This window comes from Heterocephalus glaber, unplaced genomic scaffold (genome assembly GCF_053883595.1).
Source record: "Heterocephalus glaber isolate CG9 unplaced genomic scaffold, H.glaber_assembly_v1.0 deba00001497, whole genome shotgun sequence".
In the NCBI taxonomy this organism is placed as follows: domain Eukaryota; kingdom Metazoa; phylum Chordata; class Mammalia; order Rodentia; family Bathyergidae; genus Heterocephalus; species Heterocephalus glaber.
Window position 1 is genome coordinate 30,360,405 of NW_028258320.1, and position 23,698 is coordinate 30,384,102.

At 34.6% G+C, this 23,698-nt stretch overlaps 1 long non-coding RNA gene across 3 annotated transcripts in view; it reads left to right on the forward strand.

Moving 5' to 3' along the window:
• Positions 1–23,698, forward strand: part of LOC110344608 (uncharacterized) — a 70,638-nt gene that overhangs the window by 39,628 nt on the left and 7,312 nt on the right. For all 3 annotated transcript variants that reach the window (XR_002387272.2, XR_002387273.2, XR_015440343.1), the window contains exon 3: positions 18,683–18,804. This is a non-coding gene — a long non-coding RNA (uncharacterized LOC110344608). The remainder of the gene's footprint in view (positions 1–18,682; positions 18,805–23,698) is intronic.

The window sequence follows — 23,698 nt, forward strand, 5'->3', positions numbered from 1 at the left end:
ATTTTATGTGATTTTAAATTTTCTGTGATTCAAGAAACATGATTATTTTGTTCTGAAATTCTGAATTTTCCCCATATATTGTAAGGATTTTACTGTTGTTGCTCCTGAAGTGCTCTGCAAATTTATTAAATTATGGAATATCTTTCAGCAGTAACAGAAACATGTACAGGCATTATAAAAAGAATATAATAGATCACTTCATCTCTACTACCAATAATTGAAACTTCACTTTGAAGATATAGGAACTCAAAAAACATAGCCACACATATGCTGGAAAGGAATTCACATTCCCTCTCAAGATATATGCTTCCAATAGAACAAAACAATAATACAATAACAATATGTGTGTGTCTTTGGTATGTTAGGAAAATTTTAAACGTAAATGTCTAAACTCTAAGAGGACATATTTTTCTACTAAACATTATATTTACTAACCTATTTTGAGGATTTTCTAATGGAAAATATCACTAGCTGCTGGTTTAATATTCTGATTTAATTCATAATTTTTTTTAAGAATGTACTCTGTAAACATTGTTCTCAACTGTACTTTCAAAAATGTGTGTGTGTGTGCTTCTGTGTGTGTTTGGTGGGATTAAAATACATAAAAGACACCATGTCATTAATTCCCCTCAATATGCCTCCCTCATTTTGAACACAATTATTCCATCATTCTTGCTACTTTCAGAAGCAGTTCTGGAAGTGTCTTTATTTGCATTGTCAGGACTGCCTTGATGTTCTGAATGGATTCAAAACATTTACCCTTTATGGTCATTTTGACACTGGGAAAGAGCCAGAAGTCACATGGTGTAAGATCTGCTGAATAAGATGCATGAGAACACATCGTAATGATTTTATTTAACAGAAATAGCTATAAACATTTGATCAATTAAATACAAAAAATATGGTGACTATTTAAATAAAAATATTCAATACAATAAAAGACATATTGGTATTTATCCTTCTCATAATATTTCCCCTTGCTTCAAATATTTCTCTCCCATCATTTTTTCAATGTCTTTTATCCTAATAAATTTTTAATAAATTCAATAGTCACAATATTTTTCTATCATTCCTTGTACATATGTATATATGTAAGTATATATGTATATATATATTCATTTTATCATTTTTACTAGTTCCTTATTTTTTGTTGTATCTTATTCACCTAAACTCTAGTTAGTTCTATAATTGTTTCTTTTTTTTTCTGGTACTGGGGATCAAATTCGGGACCTTGCACTTTCAAGGTGGGTATGGCTTCACTGAGCTAAATCTCCAGCCATGTTCCATACATTTTTGACCTTGCATGTACTCTCAATAGCTTACATTTATGTAGTTATCCAATAACCTATTGTTTATCTATATTATTTTCTCTTAAGAGGATTTTTCATTTTCTTTGTCTTATACACATCACTTGAATATGACATAAATACAAAATATTATAGAGAGATTTCCCTGGTTGCACTAAAAATAATGTGGGATTCTTTTCTCTCAATTCATGCTTGTTTAGCTCTCCTATTCTCTACCTAATATGCCTATTTGCTTCACTCTTGGAATGTTTTAATACCATACATTGTACTTAGCAATGTTGAAGTTTTAGTTTTTAAATTTTGGGCTCTCATCCAATATGCTTATCATACAATACAAACACTGTAGAATAATACTTTAAATTTCTAGTGAAGATGTCAGTTCTTTACTAAGATATGCTCCAAAAATAGTGTATATCAAGAAAACAAACACATTTAAAATCACAGGATATGTATTTATTACAAAATTAAAAGGCAGACAAAAAAATCAGATAAAGATATATATGATCCTGTACTCAGAAATTCAGAGTTAAAACACATTTGTGAGCCATAGTCTAGATAGATGTAGAAGTCTAGATGACAGATGTCTAGAGAAGTCTAGACAAATGTAATATTTCAATTAAAAATGACAATTGAGGGAATAAATATTTATTAAATACCTTCTATATAACAGACATTGTCTGATGTATTGAAGATGGGATAGTGATTTAATGAAGGATTTTCTTTATAAATAGAGCCCACATTATAAAATATTAAATAATTACAGATGTATCAATTAATGTGGTAAAAATCATGAGAAATATACAACACAAACTCTCAAATTTAGCTTCTTAAAAGAAACACATACATGAATTTGATCAGAAGTTCTCAATTTGTTTAGGGCTAACCTCAGAGAGTGTCAGCCGAAACATCTTCATCTGGGCTCCCTGACTCCCTTTCAGATCTATTCATTCTGATGGCTGGCTGCTGGTAATGGAAATCACAGAGAAACTCAATAGACGCTGTCAGCTGGGAGCCTTGATTCTATTCCATGTAGACATTTTCCTGGGGTTGGTGGGATTTCTGCAAAGCAAGACCACTGGTATCCAAGAGAGGAATGAGAACCTGGCTGGCTTCCTTCATACCTGAGCTGAAAAGACTGAGAATATGCCTTTTTCTTCATTTGATTGACTAAAGTACTAGTTCCCACATCTTTATAGAAAGATACAAAGTAGGGTGCGATAGTTTCAGTCCATTATACATGGTTACATGTGTAACCCAGTTAAAGGTACAGAAAAAGCATCCTTTAACAAGTGACTTCTAAATAAAAGTGAAAAGAAATAAGAGATGGTCAAAAATATTGGCTGCTGGGAGTGTGGAATTCAGTGAAGTGCTCTAAGCTCTGGAGGCCACCTACATATTGGAAGCATAGATAGAAGTCTAATGTAGCTAGAATCAGAGTCAATAGTTGACACATGAACCTTCATAAGAATTCATTGAATAGAAGAAGAAATTTAATCACTTCTCTGAGTATATTCAGGAGCTACTGAAAGATTTGAAGAGTAAAAATAATAGTCATGATAGTTCCAATAAGAAAGATTAAAATCACGTAAGAGAAAATATGTGGAGAGTTATTGGGAAGCCATCCCAGTTGCTAAAGAAGGAGATGAAGGCAAATGCAGTGTAAATGAAAAAAAAACCCTGTAGATTATACAGATATTTGGAAGTTACAGTTGACCAAAATTTATAATTATTTGATACAGACTATAAATTGGATAAACCAAGAGCAATTTCTGAGTTTCTAGGTGAAGTATATGCATGTTCGTGATATTTACTGAGAAAAAGAATGATAAGCAAATTAGCAAGTATTTAGGTAGAAGATAATAAGGTAAAATTTGGTCAGGTTGTTTATCTATCTACATCGATATGGATCCTAGATTTTAAACAGGTCTTTACAAATGATGTACATATAGACTATCTGGCGATTAAGCTATGGAAATGACTGTTTGCTTTTGCTTTGAGAACGAAGCCAGAGTGTGAAATAAAACTAAAATAAGAAAAGATTTGAGAAACTTCAAAATTTTTTACTCAATTTAAGAAGGACAGCTGGACAAAGATAGAATAGAAACAGTGGAATTATCAAAGTGAATTTCACAAGATATTGGTTTATTTTTTTAAAAAGACAAGTATTGTAAGAATGGACATATCTTTCAAATATGCGATGATAAAACAATTGCATAGTACTCTAGACATTTTATTAATAAGAAACACTCGAGTTTTCATTATTACAGATTAAGAAATTATTGCATTTTGAAATATTGTGGGCAATGAATATTCTTCTGAGATTATCACAAAATTAAAATGAAAATTTGTATTGTTATTCTTACTGATACTTCTAGTTGTCAGAATACAGTTTTATTTGAAAAAGGTAGAATCATGTATCAAATAGTTTTGATTGTAGAAAGCCTTTTTCCAAAAATTTTATTTTATCGGTACATTTTAGGTATACAATATAATGACACACATCATTGAAAATTTGCACCTTTACATAATCTTTCTTGGTTCTTATTTTTCCCCATTCCCCTGCCCTCCCTTCAACTGCTCCATCCCTCATATTTACAAAGATTTTGTTTCCATTTTTTAATTTTCTCACATTAATTCCATTCCTTTTCTTCTTTTCCCATAATCCTCCCGATTCCCCTTCCACTTTGCCCCTGTACTTCCTATTTCACATTATCTATTATAACTTGTAGTCCTTATTTACACTTTCAGTTTCTCACACTAGAGAAATTATTCCTATTTACACATGTGTGTCCTATTTATTTCACTTAAAAGTATGACCTCAATGTGCATCCATTTAGTGAAAAATGTCTCTAAATTCTTATTTTTTATGGCTGAGTAGTACTCCATTTTATTTTTAAAAACCACATTTTCTTTATCCAGTCTCCAGTTGATGGACAATTGGGCTGCTTCAAAATTTTAGCTATTACAAATTGTGCTGCTATGAACATGAGTGCACATATATCACTGTGGTATGATTCTTTTAATTCTTTGGGGAAGATCCCCAGCAGTGGAATAGTGGGGTCAAATGGGACTTCAAGTCCTAGTTCTTTGAGGTATCTCCATACTGATTTCCACAGTGGTTGCACCAGTCTACACTCCCACCAGCAGTGGAGCAGGGTTCCTCTTTCCCCACAGCCCCGCCAGCATTTGTTATTGGTTGATTTCATGATAGCAGCCATTCTTTCTGGAGTGAAGTGGAATCTCAGCATTGTTTTCATTTGCATCTCTTGAATGACCAGTGATGTTGAACATTTTTTCATGCATTTATTTGCTATTTCTACTTTGTCTGAGAAATGTCTGTTCATTTCAGATGCCCATTTTTGGATTGGGTCTTTAAATTTGGGAGGTCTGATTTTTTAAAGTTTTTTTTAGATTCTAGATAGTAGACCTTTGTTGGAGGAGCAGCAGGTGAAGATTTTATTCCACATTGTGGGTTGTCTCTTCACATTATTGGTGGTTTCTCTTGCTGTGCAGAAGCTTTTTAATAAGAAGAGATCCCACTTGTTGATTTATTGGGCTAATTCACAGGCAACTGAGGTTTTGTTCATAAAATCTTTTCCTACACCAATGTCTTCAACAGTTCTACATAACCTCTGTTCCAGCCAATTCAGCATTTCTATTTTAATAATACTTATTTAATATTTAGATCTTTAATCCATTTTGATTTTAGCTTAGTGCATGGTGAGAGATATAGGTATAGTTTTAATCTTTGACAAGTTGAAATCCAATTTTGCCAGCACCATTTATTAAAGAAGCTATCTTTCCTCCAGTGAGGGTGTTTGGCTCCTTTATTGAAGATGAGATGGCTGAGTGTGTTGAGCATTGTTTCTGCATCTTCTAATCCATTCCACTGCTCCTCAGGTCTGTTTCTTTGCCAGTACCATGCTGTTTTTATCACAGTAGCTTTGTAGTATAGTTTCAAATTGGGGATTGTGATGCCCCCTGCCATGTCCCTGTTACCTAGAATTGCTTTTACTATTCTGGGTCTCTTCTTGTTCCAAATGAATTTTTGGATTGTTTTCTCAAGGTCCATGAAGTATGTAGCTGGGATTTCAGTTGGGATTGCATTGAATCTATATAACAATTTTGGAAGTATGGCCATTTTCACTATGTTGATCCTTCCTATCCAGGAACAGGGTATGTCTTTCCATTTTCTGATATCGTCTTCAATCTTTCTTTTCAAAGTGCTATAGTTTTCAGTGAAGAGGTGTTTGATTTCTTTTGTTAGTTTGATTCCTAAGTATTTCAGTTTTTGGATGCCATTGTGAAAGGAATTGCTTGCACTATTTCTGTCTCAGTGAGTCTGTTGTTTGCATAGGGGAAAGTTATTGATTTTTGTGTGTTGAACTTGTATTCAGCTACTCTACAGAATTTGGTTATTAAGTCCAGAAAACTTTTGGTGGAGTTCTTGGGGTCTTCTATACAGAGTATCATGTCATTTGCAAATAATGACAATTTGACTTTTTCATTTACTATCTTTATTCCTTTTATTTTTTTCTCTTGTCTAATTGCTGTGGCTAATGTTTCCAGTACCATGTTGAACAGGGGTGGTGATAGTGGACAACCTTCTTTTGTTCCTGATTTCAGTGTGAAGGATTTGTTTTTGATCATTTAGTATGATATTAGCTGTTGGTTTTTCATAGATGGCTTTTATCAGATTGAGGTAGAGACTCTTTATTCCAATTTTTTGTAGGGTTTTTATCATAAATGCACTTTGGATTTTGTCAAATGCTTATTCCACATCTATTGATATGATCATATGGTTTTTGTCCTTGGCTCTATTGACATAGTGTATTATGTTGATTGATTTGCGTATGTTGAACCACCTCTTTATCCCTGGGATGAATCCCACTTGGTCAGGGTGTATGATCTTCTTGATGATCTTCTGCATTCTATTTGTCAGTATTGTATTAAGGATTTTTGCATCTATGTTCATTAGTGAGATTTGCCTATAGTTCTCTTTTTCAGTTGGGTATTTCTGTGCTTGGGGATCAAGGTGATGCTTGCTTCCAGGAATGAATTTGGGAGATGTGCATCCCTGTCAATTTCATTGAAGTGTTTAAACAGTAGTGGCAAGAGTTCCTCTCGAAATGTCTTCAGCAGTGAAGCCATCAGGACCTGGGCTTTTCTTAGTTGATAAGTTTTTAATTATATTTTCAATTTCATTGGCTGATAGTGAGTTGTTTAGAATTTTTAGGTCTTCTTCATTCAACTTAGGTAATTCACACATATCTAGGAATCTGTCCATTTCTTTTGTACTTCCATCTTGTTGGCATATAGGTTCTCAAAGTAGGTATTGATGATCTTCTGGATTTCTGCTCTGTCCATTGTAATTTCACCCTTTTCATTTCTAATTGCATAGATTTGGGCCTTTTCTTTCCTTTTTCTGATAACATTGGCAAGGGTTTGTCAATTTTGTTTACTCTTTCGATGAACCAACTCTTGGTTTCATTGATTTTTTGTATTGTCCTCTTAGTCTCCATGGCATTGATTACTGCTTTGATCTTTATAATTTCCTCCCTTGTATGAGCTTTGGGTTTGTCTTCCTCTTTTTTTTTCTAGAAGCTTGAGGTTTAGCATCAGGTTTTTTAATTGGGCTTGCTCTGTTTTCCTAATATGAGTATTCATTGCTATGAATTTTCCTCGGAAGACTGCTTTCATTGTGTCCCATAGATTCTGATATGTTGTATTGTCATTGTCATTTAATTGAAGGAACTGCCTGATTTCTTCTTTAATTTCCTCTGTGATCCATTGGTTAATCAGAAGTGTGTTGTTCAATTTCCATGTGTTTATGAAATTCTTGAGGTTTCTTTTGCTATTGATCTCCAATTTCATTGCACTATGATCTGATAATATACAGGGGATAACTTCAATTCCTTTGTACTTACCTAAACATGTTCCATCTGTGAGTATGTGGTTTATTTTGGAGAACAACCCATGTACAGCTGAAAAGAACGTGTATTCTGATTTTGTGGGGTGGAACACTCTGTAAACATCTGTTGAGTTCATTTATTCAAGATTTTGACTGAGTTCTAGTATTTTGTTGCTTGTTTTTTGTCTAGTTGATCTATTTATTTGTGACAATGGGGTACTGAGGTCCCCCACTACTATTCTGTTAGTGCTTATATGATTTTTCATGTCCATTAGTAGTTGTTTTATATAGTTGGGCTCACTAGTGTTTGATGCATATATATTAATTATTGTCATCTCCTCCTCTTGGATTGTTCCCTTTACAAGGATGTAGTTTCCTTCTTTGTCTCTCTTAATGAGTTTTGGTTTGAAATCCACTTGGCCTGCAAAGAGTATAGGTACTCGTGCTTTTGGGGGGCTCCTGTCACATGGAGTATTGTTTTCAACCCTTTAACTTTCAGTCTATGAGTTTCTTTTTAAAGTTAAGTGTGTTCCTTGTATGTAGCATGTTGTTGAATTTTGCTTCTTGACCCATTCTGCCAGTCTATTTCTTTTGATTGGTGAGTTGAGACCATTAACATTGATGGTTCTAACTGATATGTATTGACTTATCATTGTCATGACTTTTTATTTTGTTGGGTTCTCCCCCTTTACATTAAATGTCCTGTCATGCTTGATGGATTCATTCTGCTGTGCTTCCTGGCATTGTGATCCTCATTGTCTTTTCCTAGGCTATTGTCTAAAATTTTTAGAGTGCTGGTTTAATATTCACGAAGTTCCTAAGGTGCTCCTTGTCATGAAAGTATCTTTTTTCACCATCAATTTTGAAAGATAGTTTTGCAGGGTACATCAATCTGGGTTGGAGGCTGTTTTTCTTTAGGACTTGGAGTATGTCACTCCAAGCTCTTCTTGCCTTGAGGGTTTGCATTGAGAAGTCTGCTGTGATTCTGATGGGCTTTCCTTTGTATGTGATTTTTTTCTTTTCTCTAACTGCTTGTAGAACTTTGTTCTTTTGTTGGGTTTCTGGAAACTTAACAATTATATGCCTATGTGTAGATTTTTTTTGATTAAGGCTAGTTGGAGTCGTATATGCCTCACTTATCTGTATGTCAAGTTCTTTTTCCCTGCTTGGGAAGTTTTCTGCCATCACTTCTGTGAAGAATTTTTTTATGTCATCTGCACTCTCTCCTGTTTCTTCTTTGAGTCCAAACAGTCTTATGTTATTCTTCTTTGCTTCATCTAGCAGCTGCTGGATTGATTTCTCATGGTCCCTTATAATTTTGAAGCAATTTTTCTTTTCCTGGTCACTAATTACAGTCTTATCTTCTATATTTGAAATTCTGTCCTCACATTGGCTCATTCTGCTGTGTAGACATTCAGTGGAGTTTTTAATCTCCTGGAATTTGCTTGCATCTGTTTTATGGATTCCATTTGTTTCCTATGTTGGGATTACATCATGTTCCTCAGCTCTTCTCTAGATTTATTAATCATGTCTTGCACTATGAGCACAATCTCTGTTGTTATCTGAGAAATTATTTCTGATTTTATTTTTTCCAGATCCTCTTTTTTTGCCAGTTCAGAGAGTCCAGGTTGTTGAGTATCAGAGTGTTCCATCTCATTTCCCTTTGTGGTTGCTGTAGGTGATCTGGAAGTCTGGTTTTGAGACTTTTTCATGTGTCTTCTCATTTGGAAGGGGAGGGGAAGCAGGGTGCATGTGTGCCTTTGGCACCCACATGGTTCACCTCCTCTGTGCTGGGAGTGGTGGTAGGGTGACTCAGAAGACCCTTCCTTTGCACTGGGAGTGCTGTATGGTGACCCAGAAAACTCTTCCCCTGTGCTGGAAGCCCTTGTACAGTGGCCCAGAAGCCCCTTTCTCTGTGCTGGCCCTCTGAGCTGGGAGCAGTGGTATGGTCGCCCAGAAGCCCCTTCCTCTGCACTGGGAGTAGTGGTACCTTTTTTGTTGGTTTTTGGTAGCAGGGATCTTACTCGGGACCTTGAGTGGCAAAGCAGGTGGCTGAACCACTGAGCTAAATACCTGACCAAGTCTTCTTTTCTCAGAGTGGACATGTCCAGCAAAGTTCTCCTCCAAGTATATACCTCTTCCCTCAGAGGACTTCTCCAGTATGTTAGGCATGGCTTTCTGTTCACTGATGAGGTGGAAGTTTTGCATCCGGCTGCTAACATGGGGCATCTAAATTTGACAGGGCCACAATGTGACTGGCCACAATTACTTTTGTGGACAGTTCTGTGGAATGGCTTTGTTAGTACATCTGAAAAGGTCAGCAGAGAATCTATTATTTTCAGAACTCCTGATAAATTCATGAACCCATTCAGAATACAGAAATAAATGCTTTTCTGTGTCTGCTACCCAGAGTGCACTCTTTTTCACTGTTATTCTATTCTGATTGATAGATCTTTTATATTACACTTAAGGCCATTCAGAAACAAGGTATTAGGATTATAGTTGTTCTTTAAAGGTGGCTTATTGGTAAAGACAAATACTTTCTTTGTCAACTAAGCATTAACTTAGTGAATTTTTGTCCTGGAGGGGTACATATTTATTGAGAATGTTGGTTTGTATAGATTAAATGATAAAAACAAGTAAATCCTAGCAAGGTGCTAAAAATGTGGTTTGTTTGCCAAAAAAAAACATGACTTTTAAAAATATTTGTGATATTTGTCTGGATATAGACATAGTACATGTGAATGATGAAAAATATTGACAAGCTGGGGATATTTTAAAATCCATCTTTTGGTGCTGCAGTCAGGTAATATATTACCATTGTATCTTTCTCAATTTTAAAAATAGAGACTTTAATTTGTATAAACTAGTGGATTTTAAACTAAAAAAATGTAAATTTTCTCATACTACTATATTACTACTTACTTGTCAATTTTAACTGTCTCTATCCCTTTTCATAAAAATTAACATTTGTACCAAGGGTGACTTTCACATGACAATGTGTAATCTCCCTTTTAGAAGAAGCTAAGTAACTGATTGTAACTTGCTAGTGAATTAGTTATTTCTACTGTATCACCAGTAATGCTACCTTGTCAATGTTATGATGAGAAAAATTTTCTAGAGAATACTTTTATTATGCTATAAATTTCAATGTTCTTTCAGAATGAATAATTTGATTTTCAAACAAAGCTTCAAGCAATGATTCTTTTTTTCTGTTGAATAGAATATGGCGTTGGATCCAGAAAACACTTCTACTTATTTTTGATGAAACTTTAACAAATTATTTGCAATTTTGAAATATGACATATATTAAATTTCCTTAGAGGAAGTCATAAGAATTTGCTACAAAGTGACAGAGTACTTCTTGCTGATATGGCCAGTGAGCTGATTTCATTTCAGACCTGTAAAATATCTTATCTCTTGAGGCAATGATATGCTTCAGTCTATACTGCAGATCTCCAAAAGTTGACTTTCTTCTCACTTCTAAGGGACTGTCAGGAGTTACTCAACTGAAAAATCACAGAAACACTATTTGTGTTCCAAGAGTTGTTTTGGAAATTCTCTGCTGTATAGGAAAAACTAACCCAAGAGAAGAAGCTCTGTCAAAACATTAATGTCACCTTGGAAATGAACAAAAACCAAGATCATGAAGCCCCAAATACATCTGTAAGTGTTGGAACTGTAATAATGGATATGTCTATTACACTAGTGACTTGGCGGCATCTTCAAGAAAGGATATTAGAAATAAAAGCAATAGATTGATTTTTGTTCTAGGAAACATACAGTAATTGTTTTTATATAATTACTAGGGCATGCCTTCTATTATCAATTTAATGAACATTGATTAAAAAACTACTTGGGAGAGAAGCCTCTCCTGGGCTCTTTGGCTTTTCCAGTCATTTGATTTGTGTCATCCTAGGTCTCAGTAAATAACAAAGTTTGAAACTTAAAAACTACTCTCATTAACAAAATTAATGATAATAATTTCGGTAAAAAAAATTCAACTCCACAAGTGTATATTTTAAGACATTTTTGCATTCTTGTTCCACATATGATCTGTATAGGAACTATGGACATAAAGCATAGATTCATTATCCCTTTTTTCCAGATGATGAAACAGGGAAATTTAGTAGAACATTACAAAGATATATACATATAAACTTAGATAATATTTAGATCAAAACAATATATTTTTTCAATCTCTCAATCTTACCTCATTAACATCTCATAAGCAAAAACCTCAACTACATATTCCACTTCACATTAAATGAGATAGATAAAAAGCAAAGTACTGTACATCATAAAAATTGTTCCAGAAGCCCTATGACAGTAAAACATTAACTATAAATTCACATTTAATAATGGTATTGTAGGTTCCAGACTCCTTCAAAACAACAGATATGCTCAAGGACTACATTATGATTTTAACCCTTGGCATCTTTTCTAATATTCTCATACTTCAAGATTAGGCCTCTGGTATAGAAAAATCTATAACCTGGTGAAGCATTCTCACAGATGGAGCATATCATGACAAGTAAATGACTGAGGGGAGAATAAACAATAATGATAAGGGATGTAAATTATCCTAATAAATCCTAATTTGGAGCATACACTGCATAGGCAGAGTACATAAAATTGTGTATGCATGAAAAGCCCTTACACAGATTTCAAAAAAAGAAAAATATCAAAAGATAAAGTGAAGGTCCAAATCTTAAAGCAACTTGACTACCAGAAAAGTGTCCAAGAAATGAAATATCAGGCATTAATTTTTAAGTCTTGCTTGTGTTCCAGGCCAGAAATCCACATAAGATAGCTGGCAGGCTAGTGGATAAGTCAATTTGATATACTTCTGGCATCTGAAGCATCATACCATATGTCTGGTCATTTTAATTTCTGTTTTGAGGTTTTCCACTGGGAACCAAAGCCTTCAGGAGAAAGGCCAACCTTCTGACTAGGTCCCAGAGTCAATAGTAAAGCAGCTGGTTGAATTTTTATACCAGAGAATGCAATTCTATGTTTTGTTTGCTATTACCTTAGAAACTTACCATTTTGAATCCAAAATAATTTTAACACCTTTGTAACATAATGGATTAGAAATGCTGACTTAAATTCAGTATTGCTGTTTTAACATGCAGATCTCATTCCCTTTAGTGTGGAATTCACTTTTATGTATAGTGCATTTCTATTTGGAGAGGATCCTGAATATATAGTATTTCCCTAAACTGGTGGGACATCCCATGTGATCACATTTCACTGAATATATTTTTTAAAAAGCTGATACAACTTATCAGAAAGGTCAAATTTGTATATATTCTTGTCAAACAGGAGTTTCACAACTAGACTCCAGGTATGTTATTCCTCTAGGAAAAAAATTATTAAATTTCACTGATTTTTTTGGTTTATAACTGTTAAAAACTTATTCATAACAGTATATAATTGCACTCATTTATTGGAAATCTTCCAACACTACATAGTGAGATACTTTTCATTTCATAGTCAGTTTGAAGGTTTTTCCTTCTATGAAATGTTTCTTTCTTTCCTTATTTTGAAGCCTTTCATTACCCACCATTATTCCCCAAATCATTTCTGTTCTTCGGCTCCCACATAATATTCATTGTATATTGCCTGATAGTGGAGTGATTATATTCATGCTTTAAACTGATATAGAGGATTAAATATGAGAATTAACTTTATAAGGGCTTATAAGAAAAATAAATGAATCTGATGCTGGGAAAATAAAAATGGTGGAAGGAAGGGAAAAAGACAATCGATACATGTTGTGTACATGTACCAATTCCCTGCAATCAATGTAATCATTATCCACTGCAAACATGTACTAATAAAATTAAAAATTTTAAAATAGGCTCCTAAAGTTCAAGAATTGTGTTTATATCTTACAAATTGCCTACAAAATAATTGTGACAGTAGATTTTCATTGATTTGTTTAATCACTAAATAGAAAAATATAAGAACATTTAAATGTACACTGACTTTTTCTGGTAATATAATTTTATCCCCAATTTTCCTCTTTTTACTATATTATTAGCTACAAATTATAGGAAAATTAAAATTAAAGAAAGCATATTTTCCCATTTATTTTACTTCAGTGAATTTCTGTTTTAGGGTTTTACTAGTTCTTTCTGATACTATCAATCTTTAATTTTATCTATTTATTATTATGAAGTAGATATAATTATGTTCTATAATTTTTATTTTGATGCAATATTTTCATTTTATATACTATGCTTACTTATGTTTTATGTATTAATTTAAATTGTCACATCTAATTGTTTTAAGAGATATTCTTCAAATAATGCTATATGTTCTAATTAAAACAAGTCACCAGTACCACTAGTAATAGACATACATTTTATTTACTTTCATTTGTTCTATTACAGATACCACTGGCACTGAATTTAATCTGTGCTACTATAGACACTTCTAAGAAGTAAAACATACAAACCATAGAAATATTGAAACACATAAATATTGTAAAGGTTCTTGGCTTTTTTATTTAAAATGTGTGTAATTTTTTATGAAGAAATTATTTCATTGACAATGCAAGAACAATACTAAATGCACTAAAATTTACTTAGGAAATTGTTTCATTACAAATTGTAGAAAGAATAATTTTAATGGTGTTGTTTGAATTGAACCTTATTTCATGCAAGGTCACTTATCAGTAAGAGAAAAGAATTTAAATAAGGGAAAAGATTGATAAAACAGGATGTTGAAAACACTGGGTCTGGAATTTTTTCAGTAGAGTTAAGGAAACTAGTGTTGGTTTGAAATTCATTTTATCTGCAAAGAGGATAGCTACTCCTGCTTTTTGGAGGTTCCTGTCACATGGAGTACTGTTTTCCACCCTTTAACTTTCAGTCTATGAGGGTTTCTTTTTTTTAATTTAAGTGTGCTTTTTCTTGTATGCAGCATATAGTTGGATCTTGCTTCTTGACCTATTACACCAGTCTACTTCTTTTGATTGATGAATTGAGGCCACTAAGATTGATGGTTATAACTGATATGTATTGACTTATCCTTGCCATGACATTTTCCTGTTGTTGGGATTCTCCCCCTTTGCATTTAATTTCTTGTTTTGACTGATGGATTCATTCTGCTTGGCTTCATGGGGTTATTACCCTCATTGTCTTTTCCTAGGATATTGTTTAAATTTTTTGGAGTGCTGGTTTGGTATTCATGAATTTCCTAAGGTTCTCATGAAGGTATCTCATTTTTCAGTCAATTTTGAAAGATAGTTTTACAGGGTACATAAATCTGGGTTAGAGGTTGTTTTCCCTTAGGGCTTTAAATATTTCACTCCAGGTTCTTCTTCTTGCCTTGAGGGTTTATGTGGAGATGTCTGGTGTGAGTCTGATGGACTTTCATTGTATGTGATTTGTTACTTTTCTTTAACTGTTTGTAGAATTTTTTCTTCTGTTGGCTTTCTGGAATCATAATTATTATATGCCTAGGTGTAGGGTTTTTTTTTGTTTTTTTTGTTTTTTTAACATGGCTAGTTGAAGTTCTATATGCCTCACTTTCTGTATCTCAAATTCTTTCCCTGCTTGGGAAGTTTTATACCATTACTTCTGTGAAAAGATTTTTTTTTTTTATGTCTTTTCCATGCCCTCCTGTTTCTTCATTAACTCCAGTCAGTCTTATGTTATTCTTCTTTGCATCATCTAGCAGCTGCTGGATTGATTTCTTGTGATTCCTTGCTATTTTTAAGGAATCTATCTTTTCCTGGTCACTAATTGCAACCTTGTCTTCTATATGTGATATTCTGTCCTCACATTGGTTCATTCTGCTGTAAAAACTTTCAATGGAGTTTTTAATCTCCTGGATATCTGTTTGTATCTGTTTTATTGATTCCATTTATTTCCTATGCTGGGATTCCATCATGTTTCTCAGCTCCTCATGTTTTTAATCTGTGTCTTCTCTAGAGTTATTAATCATGGCTTTCACTATGAACACAATCCCTGTTATTATCTTAAAAATTATTTCTGATTTCATTTTTTCCAGATCGTCTTTTGTTGGCAGTTTAGGGAGACCACCTGGTTAAGTTTCAGATTATTCCATCTCATTGCCCCTTAGGGTTGCCTTTGGTGATCTGGAAGTCTAGTTTTAAGAGTTGTTTAGGTGACTTCTCATTTCAACCAATACAATTTACTGCCCCTTTATTGCAGTGACTCTTTGCTCTCCCAGTGGACTTCAATTCTTGACAAGTCTCAGAGAGGGCTCCTCCCTGCTGCTCACCACTATGCCAGTTCTGATGTTATCTGGCCAGGCCTCTGGCTGGGGCCTGCATCCCTGCACAGCTGTTTTCCAGGGACGCCTTTTGCTGGGACCTGTGTGCTCAAGCTACTGGTGTCTGGGCAGGCTTTTGGCTGGGGTCTGCATGCATTTACCAATGTATCTTGGTGGGCCTCTGGCTGGAGCTTGAACACATGTGCTGGTGTTATATGGGCAGGCTTCTGGGTGGGGCCTGTATGCACCTACTGATGGTATGTGGACAGCAAGTTAAGGAAACTAAAATATAAAATTATGTGCTTGCTGTGAAATGTAAATAAAAGAAAATAGCCATACTGACTTGTTGATGTTGCCTTTTTTTCCATAGCATAATACCCTATCCTGGGTGAAACACCCTTGAATTTGAAGACTCAAGTGAGCTATACAAGAGCCAACAGAGTAATAAATGCAATTTTAGAAGCTAAATTCCTTTTCTAATAAACCTAGAAGTGGCTGAACTAAAATCTGATCTGCTATTTTCTCATTTCTCTGTTACTGCGATTTTTCCTCTTATTTCTTTCCATCTTCTTAACTTTAAGAAAATATACTCAGTATTTATACTGAGATTTTTCCTACAAAGGGGAAAAACAGCAAGAATAAAATTTCAGAAACACTAAACTTGCTGAAAGTTAAGTTAGGTAGAACTCTTAATGACATTGACATAGGAAAAGACTTTGTGAACAAATCTTCAGTAGCATGGGAGCTAGCTCAAAGAATCAACAACTAGGATCTCATCATATTAAAAAGCTTCTGCACAGCAAGAGAAACCACCAACAGAGCTAACAGACAACATATAATTTGGGAAAAATTTTTTAGCAGCTGTACCTCAAACAAAAGTCTGCTATCGAGAATATATAAAAAATTGAAAAAAATCAGAACCCCCCCCCCCGCAAATTCAAAGACCCAATTCAAAAATGGGCATCCGAAATGAACAGACATTTCTCACACAAAGAAGGAAAAGCAGCAAATAAACATGGAAAAATGTTCAACAACACTGGTCATTTGAGAGATGTAGACGAAAACAGCACTGAGATTCCACCTCACCCCAGAAAGAATGGCTGCTATCAAGAAATCAACCATTAACAAATGCTGGCGGGGGTGTGGAGAAAAAGGAACCCTTCTCCATTGCTGGTGGGAGTGCAGACTGGTGCATCTACTGTGGAAATCAATATGGAGATACCTCAAAGAACTAGGACTACAGGTCCCATTTGACCCAGCTACTCCCCTGCTGGGTATCCTCCCCAAAGAATTAAAAGAATCATACCACAGTGATATATGTGCACCTATGTTTATATTGGCATAGTTTGTAATAGCTAAAGCTTGGAAACAGCCCAAGTGTCCATCAACTGGAAACTGGATCAAGAAGATGTGATTTTTTTTTTTATAAAATGGAGTACTATTCAGCCATAAAGAACGAGAAACTAGAGACATTTATAGCTAAATGGATGCATATTGATGCCATACTCTTAAGTGAAATAAATAGGACACACAAGTGTAAATACTGAAGAGTTTCTCTAGTGTGAGAAACTGAAACTGTAAATAAGGATTAAAATGATTAAAATGAATAACTGATAATTCAAAATAGGAAAAGGTTCAAAAGTGTAGGGGTGGTGGGAGAGGAAGGGGAAAGGAAAGAAGGGAAAGGAAAAATTATGAGAAAAGAAAAAAATGGAAATGAAATCTATGTAAATAGAGAAGGGTGGAGGTGGTGAAGAGTGCACAGGTAATGGGGAAAAAATAAGAACCAAGATACATCATGAACAGTTACAAGCACCCAATGATAAATGTAAATGTATTGTATACCTAGAATGTACCATTAAAGATATAATAAAAAGAATAAAATTTCACACCCATTCTTGCTCTCATAGATCTTACAAATAAAAGGGGAGTCTATAAAAAATTAACAACCAAACAGAATACCCCAGTAGAATGATAAAGAAAGAAAAGATTCTGTGGTAGGGATTGCTGTGTGTGTGTGTGTGTGTGTGTGTGTGTGTGTGTGTGTGTTTGGGGGTGTGATTTTGTTGCCTTTGATGGAATAATCTTGGAAAAGTAATACTTGAATATACCCAAAACTAAGCAATAGGAAAAGCCTGGGTAAAATTTTCCAGACAAAGGAAACAAGATAAAAAAATACAAGTCACGTGATTGACAATTGAAAGAAATAGGAAGAACACTTAAAAGGAAGTACGTTCCACCTCTCCCTGTCCACTTGGCAGTTACATAAATGTTTGTATGTCAATTACAGAAACCACTGAGCCACACCTTCCAAAGCATGGACAGAAGATAGGGCCGGGTATTTAGCTCAGTGGTTTTGCCGCCTACTGCGCAAGCGCAAGGACATGAATTCGATCCCAGGTACCAAAAAAAATGAAAAACAAAGCAATGCCAGAAGAAATGACTGTAAAGCCAACTGAATTTATTAGGAAGAGCACAGAGTGCTGCAGTACTACTTAAATGAAGCCTCTTTTGTTCCTCTGGGTGAAATTCTACATTTTCAAACTAATTAAATTAAAATATAAATAGATAAAATCATAGGTGCAGTGCCTAAGTAGCTATATTAGTTTTGTCAGAATGAATCCATAATGCATGATGATTGTAAAGCTTTACTGTTTTCTAGGAAAGTATTCCTGAGTGAAACAGTTGATATTTTCAATAACTTTAAAAATTTAATTGAAGTATAAGTCAAGGTTAACTCTTTAGGAAACGAATATGTCATTCAAGTTGCTAAACCAAAGTATGCATTCCAAGTTAAATAATGTATAATAGAATTTTACAAGATAACAAATTAGATTATGACATACTTGATAGCTTCCAGGTATTTGACAGATATCCAAAAAGGTTATTTTTTAAAAACATCCAGATAGGAATTTTTATATGTGTCTCTGAAAAATGAAATTTAAGAAACAACAAAGAATAAAATGTGTTATATTTTACATGAATAATTGACAGAATTCATCAAAAATGAATACTTTTTTCATTCATGAATAACATTATACTTTAACTCTTCTATATTTTTAAATAGTCTGAACTGTTGCCCAGAGAAAATGTAACCAAATTAAATAATTGATATGACTCCAGAAAACACAGAATACTGCATATCATATAAAATTAGACAACTTAATTTACAGATCATGTGTGTTTAAATACGTGTATTGTGTTTTATACATTTCAGTAAATTACTTTATTTGAGAACATTTGAGCTGATGGAAGATGACTTTAGAATACAGAGTGTGCTGCTTCTTTTCCATGATTTTCTGCAATCAAGACACAAGAATATACTACGTGCTTCTTCTAGTAAGAACATTTTTATTACGATGTTGTGCAAGTTTCCATTATATCACTAGGATAAAATAAATATTCTTTTTCTTGGTAGTTTAACTCTTGGTAAAGATATATAAGTGCCGACATGTTTTTCTCACACTGTAATGATTTCTCTCTTACATATAGGGCTGTGTAAGTCACCTTCATCTCTTATTTTTAAGGAATGATTAATAAGTTGGCCCAACATTAGCTAATCATTAAATAATGTGTTTAATATGACACATCATCTTTACCATATGCTCAAAACATTTCTTGTATTAATATAATTATCTTTCATCTAGTGAGTGCTTACAATGTTCCAAAAATTCTTAAGTGATTTATTGTCTTTTTCTATTTTGTACATACAAATCTTTGAGGAGGATATTAACACTCATATTTGACAGATAGGTTTCAGATATGTATGCATAACTCTTAAAATTGCTTAATAACCTTGTATCTAGGGCATAGCAAGAAAAATAAACTGGATGGATGAAAAGCAGTGGAAATGTTAATTAAATAATATTTGTTGAAACAATTTTAAAATATGTAAAGTTCTTAAATATACATGAAAAGTTTCTATGTGTCTTCTTTTTATAAATATAAATGATATCAGGTATTATTCAATGCATGTAAATTTTACTTTCTTTAAATCTCTTGCTGACATAAAGAAAGTCATAATGAATAAATTGAGACTGGAAGGATTTAAGCAACTTGCCCAGGTAATGTGACAGAGAAGTAATACAGCCAGTGTTCACATACATGTAAAACAATACCAGTGTGCCAGCTTTATTCCAATTTTTTCTTGATTAGTCTTAATAATCAATAAATTTGTAATAAAAGTGAATTAATTAGAATCTGCAAACTGAGATGCCTCTTTGAGTCTTCTCATATAGGTATAAAATCTGAAATTTTTCAAAGAGGTAATATTAAAGAAAATAATTTGATAAAACATTTGTATATGTTAGCAATAGTCCATCAGTAAATGCAATTTTTAAAATTGAAATGGGTTTTTGCCATAGAATTATATGCTAACTCAATACATGACACCTTATTCACTTTTGCTTGGAAAAGTATAATAAGATAATAGAAGTTATTTTATTCAACAGATTCAGTATATCAATGTACATAGTGAAGTGCACGAAAATTCAGTGAGATTGGGAAGAACACTCAATGCTGTCCTCAGTGGAAATAGTAACTACATCAATTCATAGAAAAGTATAATATGGTCAGGTGTTCACATGATAAAAGAAATTTAACAAAGAAGCGAATCCTGTGCAAATCATATAAATAATAGAATACAGGGTTTATTCCTTTTAATAAATATTAAAAGTTTTGCACTTATTTACATTTAAATAATTCCTAATTTAGTGTATTTCTTTCTCATATTTTTCTGAGGATTTATCATTTTCAAATCTTAGCTCATGTCCATCTTTGTTAAAATTATCTCTTTAATTTAAAATACAGCCCTGTGCTCACTTTGGCAGCACATATACTAAAATGTAGGGCTACATTTTAGTACTTCAATAACATCCCATAATTATTGAAATGTTTACATTTGAAAATATGTGATGTAGCTTTGCAAAATTTGACTCTAAAAATTTGTTAAATATAATCCACATTCACAAATTCACATTTGTTAGATACAATCTTTGAACACTGTGGAGTAATTTTTTTCCTACACTTATATTATAAATCTCCATATTCACTCAGTCGTGTTTACTAATGTGATCTGTATAAATTCTTGCTTTGGGAAATTATCTATGTCCTCTATCCTTTATATAGGCTAACTCTTGAAATACAATTTCCTAATGCCTCTCACATTCTTGAAATTTTGTGAATATGTTTTATGAATATATGACTTTTTATTATTATTATTTTGCAGTACATGGGATTGAACCTAGGGTCCTGAAATACACTGCAAACCTTTTTTTAATTTTTAACTTTTTAATTTTTAACTTAAGGAGACAGAGTCTCCTTAAGTTATGAAAATGCCCAGCCTGGGCTTGAACTTGCCATCTTCCTATCTCAGTCTCCCAGAGTGCTGGGATTACATGTGTGTGCCACCATACTATTCTGAACATTATTTTTTTTATAATGCACATTCACTTGTATTTTATGAATTATAATATTTGACTTTGGAACTCAATATTTTGGAGCAAATATGGAGAATCAATATTTCAGCCTGTGTTCTGCCCACACCCTACCGAGGTCCTGAGTCACGTGGAAGATGCTGAATCAGCCCGCTGCAGACAGGCAGGTCTGTGCACGCCCTACTGAGGTCCCCAGTCACACAGAAGACACCAAATCACCCTGCGAGAGACAGGCAGGTCTGCCCACACCCTGCTGAGGTCCCAAGTCGTGAGGAACATGCCGAATCAGCCCACACCCTGGCAACAATCCACTGGACACCCCCCAGCCCCCCGCTCCTCTGTACAGCCACCTGGTTCCACACTACAAAGATGCAGAGGACACCGGACCACCAGATCATGGTACTGAGTCCCGCTGCTCCTGGCCCAGAGGGAGGGCCTCCTGAGCCGCCAACCCACTGCTCCTGGTAAAGAGGAAGGGGCTTCCCAGTCACCATCCCCCCTGCTGGTCCCAGCCCAGAGGAAAGGGCTTTTGGGCAAACTTCTGCCCCACTGCTCCTGGCCCACAGGAAGGGTCTTCCAGGCCACCATCCTTCCCACCACTGCCAGCCCAGAGGTAGGGGCTTCTGAGCCAACAAGCCACTACTCTTGGTCCAGAGGAAGGGGCTTCACGGCCACCATCCCTCCCACTGCTCCCAGCACACAGGAAAGGGCTTTTGGGTCACCATCCCTACCACTTCTCCAGGCCCCTGTCCCACCGCTCCCAGCTCAGAGGAGGTAATCCATGCAGGCACTAACAGCCCCCTGCCCCAGTTGAAATGAGAAAACACGTAAGTAAGTCTCAAAACCAGACTTCCAGATCACCTACAGCAACCCCAAAGGGAAATGAAGTGGAACCCTCTGATATTCAACCACCTGGACCAACTGAACTGGCAACCAAAGGGGATCTGGAAGAAATGAAATCAGAAATAATTTCTCAGATAACAGGAGAAATTGTGCCCCTAGTGCAAGACAAGATTAATAAATCTAGAGAGGAGCTCAGGAACATGATGTATCCCAACATAGGAAACAAATGGAATCCAAAAAACAGATGCAAATAGATTTCCAGGAGATGAAAAACTCCATTGAAAGTCTACACAGCGGAATGAGCCAATGGTAGGACAGAATTTCAGATATAGAAGATGATTGCAATTAGTGACCAGGAAAAGAAAAATTGCTTCAAAATTATATGGGAACATGAGAAATCAATCCAGCAGCTGCTAGATGATTCAAAGAAGAATAACGTAAGACAGATTGGAGTCAATGAAGAAACAGGAGAGAGTGCAGATGACATAAAAAATTCTTCACAGAAATAATGGCAGAAAACTTCCCAAGCAGGGGAAAAGAATTTGACATACAGATAAGTGAGGCATATATGACTCCAAATAGCCTTGATCAAAAAAAAAATCTACACATAGGTATATAATTGTTAAGATTCCAGAAACTCAACAGAAGAATAAAGTTCTACAAACAGTTAGAGAAAAGAAACAAATCACATACAAAGGAAAGCCCATCAGAATCACAGCAGACTTCTCTACACAAACCATCAAGGCAAGAAGAGCTTGGAGTGACATATTCCAAGCCCTAAAAGAGAACAACCTCCAACCCAGATTGATGTATCCTGCAAAACTATCTTTCACAATTGATGGAGAAATAAGATACTTTCATGACAAAGAGCACCTCAAGAACTTTGTGAATATCAAATGAGCACGCCAAAGAATTTTACACAATATCCTAGGAACAGACATTGAGGATCACAACCCCAGGAAGCAAAGCAGAATGAACCCATCTGACATGACAAGAAATTAAATGTAAAGGGGGAGAACCCAACAAAAAGAAAAAGTCATGGCAATGACAAGTCAATATGTTTCAGTTATAACCATCAACATTAATGGTCTCAATTCACCAATCAAAAGAAATAGACTGGCAGAATGGGTCAAGAAGCAAAATCCAACAATATGCTGCATGCAAGAAACACACTTAATTCAAAAGGAAACTCATAGACTGAAAGTTAAAGGGTGGAAAACAAGACTCCATGTGACAGGATCCCCCCAAAACGCAGGAGTAGCTATCCACTTTGCAGATCAAGTAGATTTCAAACCAACACTGATTAAGAGAGATGAAGAAGGACACTACATCCTTGTAAAGGGAAGAATCCAAGAGGAAGAGATGACAATCATAAATATCTATGCACCAAACACTAGTGCACCCACCTATATAACACAAATACTAACGGACATGAAAAGTCATATATGCACTAATACAATTGTAGTGGGGGACCTCAACACCCCACTGTCACAAATAGATAGATCAACTAGACAAAAAGTAACTAATGAAATACTAGAATTCAATCAAACTCTTGAACAAATGAACTTAACAGATGTTTACAGAGTCTTCCACCCCACAAAATCAGAATGCACATTCTTCTCAGCTGCACATGGGTCATTCTCCAAAATAGACCCCATACTCACACATAGAACATGTTTAAGTAAGTACAAAGGAATTGAAGTTATCCCTGTATATTATCAGACCATAGTGCAATGAAATTGGAGATCCATAGCAAAAGAAACTCAAAAACTTTCATAAACACATGGAAATTGAACAACACACTTCTGAATAACCAATGGGTCACAGAGGAAATTAAAGAAGAAATCAGACAGTTCCTTCAATTAAATGACAATGACAATACAACATATCAGAATCTATGGGACACAATGAAAGCAGTCTTACAAGGGAAATTCATAGCAGTGAATAAGCATATT